General features: G+C 44.4%; 1 pseudogene; it reads right to left on the reverse strand.

The window, feature by feature from the left end:
* LOC118495110 overlaps nucleotides 1–3,762 on the reverse strand; it is a 10,571-nt pseudogene extending 6,809 nt beyond the window's left edge.
* Nucleotides 3,763–7,173: the final 3,411 nt, after the last annotated feature.

Below are 7,173 nucleotides of genomic sequence, written 5' to 3' on the forward strand. Positions count from 1 at the left end.
AGATGCTTTCTGGAATTAGTGACTTTTTAAATGAAAAGGCAGCTTTATTCTCATTTAAAGACAAACAAAAACTATAGATGATTATAGAAGATTCTCTATTGCTAACAATTTGTGTAAATGTGTCTATAACGTATTTCATTCTTGTATATTTTTGAGGTATTATTTAATGTGCTGTGAGACTACCATTAGATGCATTTACAACCATGCACAAACACATGCATATAAATGGTTAAATATATTCAGTAATTAAAAGATCTTCAGGTTCTCACCTCATGTGTCAGACACTTCTCAGAGCTGAAGGTAACAGCTGATATTCTCCTCATCTGGCCTTGACACCAGCAGCTGGGTGCACACTGAAACAAAAGCAGCCAGGGTGTGTGTGTGTGTGTGTGTGTGTGTGTGTGTGTGTGTGTGTGTGGTGTATGTATGTATGTATGTATGTATATATATATATATATATATATATATATTATATATGTCCATTAGTCCATTTGGATCTGAGAGATATCTGTAATATGATGGTAGTGATAGGGATAATAGATGAGTATCTATGTGTTTTATGTTGAATGCTGCATGGACCATAACCTGCCGTTATAGCTTCGTTACGTATATTGTTAAAGTGTTATATCAGAATAGGTTAACGTGTTTAATTTACACCATATTTTTTGTGTACTGCACCACTGCTGCAGCTCCTCTTTTCACCCTGTGTGTTGAGCTCTCTGTTTTAGCTACAGAGTGAGGCATTTCACTTCTGTTCCATCTTTGTTGGCTTTGCACATGCGCAGTAGCTAGGGTAAGGACTACTAGCCCAGTCAGAAGCAGAGTATGAAGTGAGTGCCAGGCTAGCAGCTAGGCGAGCATTATAACGTGTGTTACAAAGTGACGCACGTTGGTCACGGAAGTAAGGCTGGCCTACAATAGAGCTGTTTGGAGCAGTTTGTGAACAGTGTTTTCTGTTGGAGATGGTAAGTCCCTTTGGGGTGGACTTTGGGCTTTTTCACTTTGTACCTATAAACATGCACAAAAAAGATATATAACACAATAAGGAAAGGGAAAAAGCCAAAAAGCATATATGAGCACTTTAAGCTGTTTGAGTGTGTTTGATGTGTGTGTTGACAACATTTTAGAGCAGTTTCCTTTAGGACAAATATCATAACTACCTCTGTAGTCTAGGATCTACGTGTATCAATTTTAAACCTGTGGGAAAACATCGTACTCTACCTTTAACCCATGACACGGTGTGAACTGTCCAGCAATGTCGCGTCTGAGATGGGTGTGGCTGAGGAGTCTCCATCACAGGGAGGTGGGTGTGTGGACTGGAAGCCCTCTGACGCGGGGTCTTTGTCTGCGCCTGTTTTTGTAGCTTCTGAAGGGAGGTGGCTGTGTCCGAGGCGGCGGCCGTGTCAAGGCAGTCGTGCGCTGCACTGGGTGGGCTGTAGGCCTTGATGGGGGTGATGATGATCTGCTGCAATTCTTGAGCGCGTTACGCAGGTTTCCCCCTTCCAAATATCCTGCCATGAGATGACAACATCATCGAACCTGCTGAATAAGCTATTCAGAGGTACGCTTTGTACGGATTCCAACCCAGTCCTGCTCTGTGTCTGTGCATAATGGGAATTTCTCGATGAAGTACATACTCAGTGCATTTTTGATCAGTACAAGTGTAAATGAATCAAGACAAAACCCTTGGTCCTTTTTTTCTTAGCATGAGAAGAATAACATCATCCCATTGAATTACTTCTCTAAGACTGAGCACACTCTGCCTCTCTCGCAGTTTCTGGATACTCAGGCGATCTTATGCCGTGCTCCTTTAGTGACGTTTCTAAAAAGGAGAGAGAGAGAGAGAGAGAGAGGGAGAAAGTAACAAGATGCCGTGAGAAGCAGGCAAGTCATTTCTTGTGGGAACACATCATGCAGTTACTAATAACAAACCTAATCACCATTTGTTTCATTAAGCCAAGGGGCAGAGGCAAATCGCACCATTTTGTATGTGTGAACGTGGCGTCAATAGAACTGTAGCGGGGCGTCGCTTATCATTTTCATGCCTCATTGATAGTTGATGTATCATCCATGTTTGAGGACAGTAACGTTCACAATTGATAGCAGGGTGGAGTTGTCAAGAGCCCAGCCTCCAGTGTATGTAAAGGGAGGCTTAAATAACCTGTGACTCTGGTGTTGCTCTGTGAGAATCATCATCTTCCTCATAGGTCATCTGGGAGAAAAGTGATGCTATATTTATGAAGGCGGAGACTCTTCAACCATGCGGACATCTAGAACAATACACCAAGGGACAAAAAAGTATGTTACATTTTAGCTTATGTCACCTTAGCTGTTGGCTGTGCGTGGCTTTTACCAGAGCAACATACCGTGTGAGCGCCCTGTCGCTCACTTAGGTAATGAACTCCTGACCTTTCATGCCACTGCCGTCCTCCTGGAAGGTGTTGCGAGCAGAGCCCTGTTCTTCCGTCTGCTCACTGCCTGATGAGGCCGACGCTGCTCTGGGGGGAAAGGGGCGCGTGGTCTGTTAGAATGAGTTCTTCTGCCGCCCCCTATGTCATCCTGGCAAACCCATTCAGAGCCACAAGCCTGGGGACAGAGAATAACGGACATGGACTTCTTCAGAGGGCTGGGCTGCATCTGCCCACACAGACCTGGCATGGGAACAATTAATATATGAGAAACAGCAGCAATTCTTAAGAATCCCTTTAAAAGAATGAAGAAATGTTAACACGCTAAGACCGTTAACAAAAAGACACACTGTTTGCACAATATATGAGAGGTCTACAATGGTCTCATATGCCCCTACTAAACAATTTATTATGTTTTCACCCCGTTTGAAATAAGGAGAATGACAAACATTACCTGTGTTATTGCTGTTGATGGGAGAGGACATCCCGCCTGGGAAGACATGTGTCGTTCTGGCCTGCAGGAGACGTACTGGATGAGGGGGACTGGTCGTGCCAGGCGTGGCCGGGTCCAGAGCTTCAGCAGATGCTGGGCCATGTCATCTGAGTCCCTGGCTGCGCGTGGTAGGGGCTAGATGGGGCCGGGCGTGTAGCCACTGGATAGGTGCTCCTCCATGTGGTTTTAGGCCACATGGCCAGGGAGGTGCGGTCATCCAGTTGTGGTGGCAGGGTGGAGTGAGCGCGTAGGACAGCAGCTGCCTGCTTTCTCAACAAACAGGCTACTCTCATATAGTGTGACTCAGCGACCTTCTGCAGCAGCTTCATGTACTCACATTTGGCCTCGCTGTTTGCGTGCGCTGCAGCAGAGGCAGATGGGACAGCAGCAAGGACACAACCTTCTCCTTTGGCTCCTGATGCCACTGGCTGACAATTGCTGATGACAAAGGGCCAACAAGAGATTCAGGGCAATCATCTTTTATACTGGTTTAATATAGGCCTTCTCAATTTAAGGAGAAACTAATAGAACTAATAGTGCTTTCGTAATCAGAGATGATCGATAATATACTGAGAGAGAAAAAACAAACTCACATAACACAAACAGACAAAAGAACTCTCAGCATACTGCATTGTTGGCCTCAGCTTCTAGGATGTGGATCTCTGTGCAGTCCTGCCAGCCAGTGTTCAAGGCAGATGTGTAAGAAGCGAGCCTGGGTGCGGGACACCCTCTTCAGGAGGGACAACAGTGCCACCGTCTGTTCACAACTCATTCCAGCCCTTGAACCAATCTGTGAGGATACCTACCTGGTCCCGGAACATCATGGCGTGTCTCCTCGGTAAGGAGTACAGGAATATGTGGATGGGGAGGGGGCACTGGAAAGACTGCTCTCTCAGACCCAGACAGGATCAGTCCCCGCACAGCGGGGTCGTATTGCAACCACAGTCCTGGGATCCCCTCAGACTGGACCGAGGGCCCTCACATGGTTCAGGTGCGGAAGGAACTGCAGACAGGGATCTGTACGGATTATTCTTATGAAGTGAGACTTAAAGTGTGTGTCAATCGTAGTTGGTAATGACACAAACAGGAAAAGCTTTGTTTTCACTCAGGATCACATCATCCGTGCCCTACATAAAATCAACAAAGACAAAGCGAAAATCTTAGATGATAATTACCCCAATGTTCCTACTTTAATTTTGAAACATTATATCTATATAACAGGCGAACATCTGTGAGTGCTTTTGACAGATTAAGTCCATCTATTCAGCCCACATATTTAGTACTGGAATACGATCCCTGTGATCTTGGAAAGTCTTGTTTGGGCACAAACAGTTTTTCTGCCCAACTACCGCACCCTCAGATGGATCATCAGCTTCAGTAAGTGACAAACGGAATTTACAGTCAAGGTACGTAGGATCATATATAAATAAGAGATTATGGCACACACAGCCAATATAGACAGGCACACAGCTTCACCTTTTATGATATGCAAAGAAGGCAGTGATAGGGAATATTAAATTGGGGTTTTTGTAATACTTTCTATACAAATGTCCCCTATATGTATAATTCGAAACAACATGAGATATGATAATATCCAAAACAATCTCACGTATGAACTACGACTGTAAGGTGTTCTTTCGTAGCTTTTACTAATGAGTTAGTCATATCATAATGATAAGGCGCAAGTTAACCACAAGGGTGTGCCAACCACTCTATCCAAAAGATAGAGTCCCGGTCATTAACACTTATTGTAATGCTTACGCAAACACTGAAATGGCTGCTCTAAGGGCTGTCGTCAGTGCCTGTATTAACAATAGCTAATTACAAATCACTGGTTATCCGCTACTAAAGAAAGTATAACACCAAAACTCACTAACCGGCATGCTAACGTTAAACTGCCAACCCTGCTAACGGCAACACCTGTACATTAGCTAGTTGATAATTTTGATTAAACACAAACCTGAGTGTCTGACTATAAGCCCTGTCCACAGACTGTTGTATAAGTATCCCTGCGAGGTTTATTAAGTTGAACCAGGCTAACATTACGCCAAGCAGCCTAGCATTAGATAGCGGTTAGCCAGAGTTAGCTTGGTCATGATGTAGCCAACACTCGAAGCAGACTGCTCAACACAGTATAGCTAGCTAACCTTTCATAGCATAAGTAGCACAGAAAGATGGTTCGATGCTTCCTTCACTACGCCAAATCAAGTGACCACCCAAACGAGTGCCCTCGTAAAGTCCCCACTCATATCAGAGATACGGGGTGTCCTGTCAATCTGGCTCACTATAGCTAGTGATCGTTTTTTTACACACACAGCTTTAATTGAACCAATTCACAACGACGAAAGGAGTAAAACCTACTAACTAACGTTAACTGTTTCACCCACCGTACTCAGATTTAATCCATCCATACACATACCAATACAAGGCTTGACCAGCAGGTGTCGCCATTTTTGACTATCAAATGCTTGCGTAACATTGAACCATTTTCAACACACAATTGCTTCATATTGATTCAGTACTCAGAAGGCTTCGTTTCCCCCATCACTAAGCTTGGAAGGCCTAGTCGTGAGGAGGATTCACATGTGTATTGTTTTTCGTGAGTACGCTGTTGTTGCCCCTTTCTCTCCGTATTCGTACTTCAATCTTAGCGGTGCAACAGGGACGTTAACACGCAGTTTACATAGACAGCACTGTAAGCAGTTAACTAACGTTAGGTATAGTTACCGAGATGTGATTTGAGAATCAAACAATACCAAAAGTTTGGTTGTATTTTCCTTTGTCAGTTGTCACTGTTAGCGAGCTAGGCTACAGTGCTAAGGCTAGCGAGCTCGACGGTAGGGTAGAGCTCGCGTACGTGCTAACGTAGCTTCTTAGCTAGCAAGTATTTGCTAATAGATGCCATAACGTTTCTTAGCTGAAGAGCGGCGTAGATGTCGATCCCTACGAGTATTCTTAAGGATATTCCTTTACAGCTGTAAGCTCCCATGGTTTTAAACAGGCCCTCAGTAACGACTTTATGTACAAACTGTTATGCATGCAGAAAATTAAGAGTGTACGCTGGAGAACTCGACTCGATTTTTGAGTTGACGCCAGACGTGAGTACACGTCATACTGACTCTGGACGGTACGTACTGTTTGTCCGCCCCACTGTCTGGTAAATAACAATGGCTCCCACCTGACATGCTTTAAACCCCACCATTAGCACTCATCCGGAGCGACACTCGCCCTGAAAGGATTATAGTACACCAGACTAATACTGTGTGTGACCTTTCGCTCTCAGAACTGCCCTGCTAATTCTTTGTGACAGTGATTCACAGGTGCTGGGAAGCATTCTTTCGAAATGTTGCCCATATTGATAGGAGAGCATCCCACCACCACCATACACCACCACCACACACCAGCCTGCACAGTGGTAACAAGGCATGATGGCTCCTGTGTCTCATTCTGTTTACCCGCAAATCCGCCTCTACATCTGAATGTCTCCACAGAAATTGTGACTCATCAGACAGGCAACATTTTCCACGTCTTTCAACATGTCCAATTGGTGGGCTCGTGTGCAAATTGTAGCGTCATTTCCTATTTTTAGTGGAGATGAGTGTACCGGGGGGTCCTTCTGCGGGTGTGGCCCATCCACCTCAGGTTTGTGCATGTGTGGCTTCGACAAATGCTTGCTGCATACCTCGGTTGTAACAGTGTGTCTATTTGCGTCAAAGTGATCTCTATCAGCTTGAATCACTCTGCCCATGTCTCTCTGACGCTAAGCCCTCAACAAGGCATTTTCGCCCAGGAATGTGCCACAATAGGGATGTTTTTCCTTTGTCAGACCATCTTTGAAAAGCCCTAGAAATGGTTGTGCGTTGAAAATCACGTTAGTAACTGAGCAGATTGTGAATACTCAGACCAGCCCGTCTGGCTCTCAAAGTTGCTTAGATCACCGTGTTCTTTCCCATTCTGACATTCAGTTTTGGAGGTCAGGAGATTGTGTTGACCAGACCACACCCCTAAATGACATTGAAGCAGCTGCCATATGATTGGTTGACTTAGATACTTGCTTACGAGAAATGTAACTTCAATATCCTTAAGTGGTGTATATTCTATGTTCATAAACTACTGAACAGAGGGATGCTGTCTCTGTAGTAAAGTAGCCTATGGCATGGTCATATGGGAGAAAATAAAAACCATGGATAACATACACCTTCGTCTCTATTATATATGTAGTAGTATATTTATAGATATCTATGATATCTGTGCTCGCATTCCCGTGTTTTG

Source organism: Sander lucioperca, chromosome 5, assembly GCF_008315115.2.
Source record: "Sander lucioperca isolate FBNREF2018 chromosome 5, SLUC_FBN_1.2, whole genome shotgun sequence".
Taxonomy (NCBI): domain Eukaryota; kingdom Metazoa; phylum Chordata; class Actinopteri; order Perciformes; family Percidae; genus Sander; species Sander lucioperca.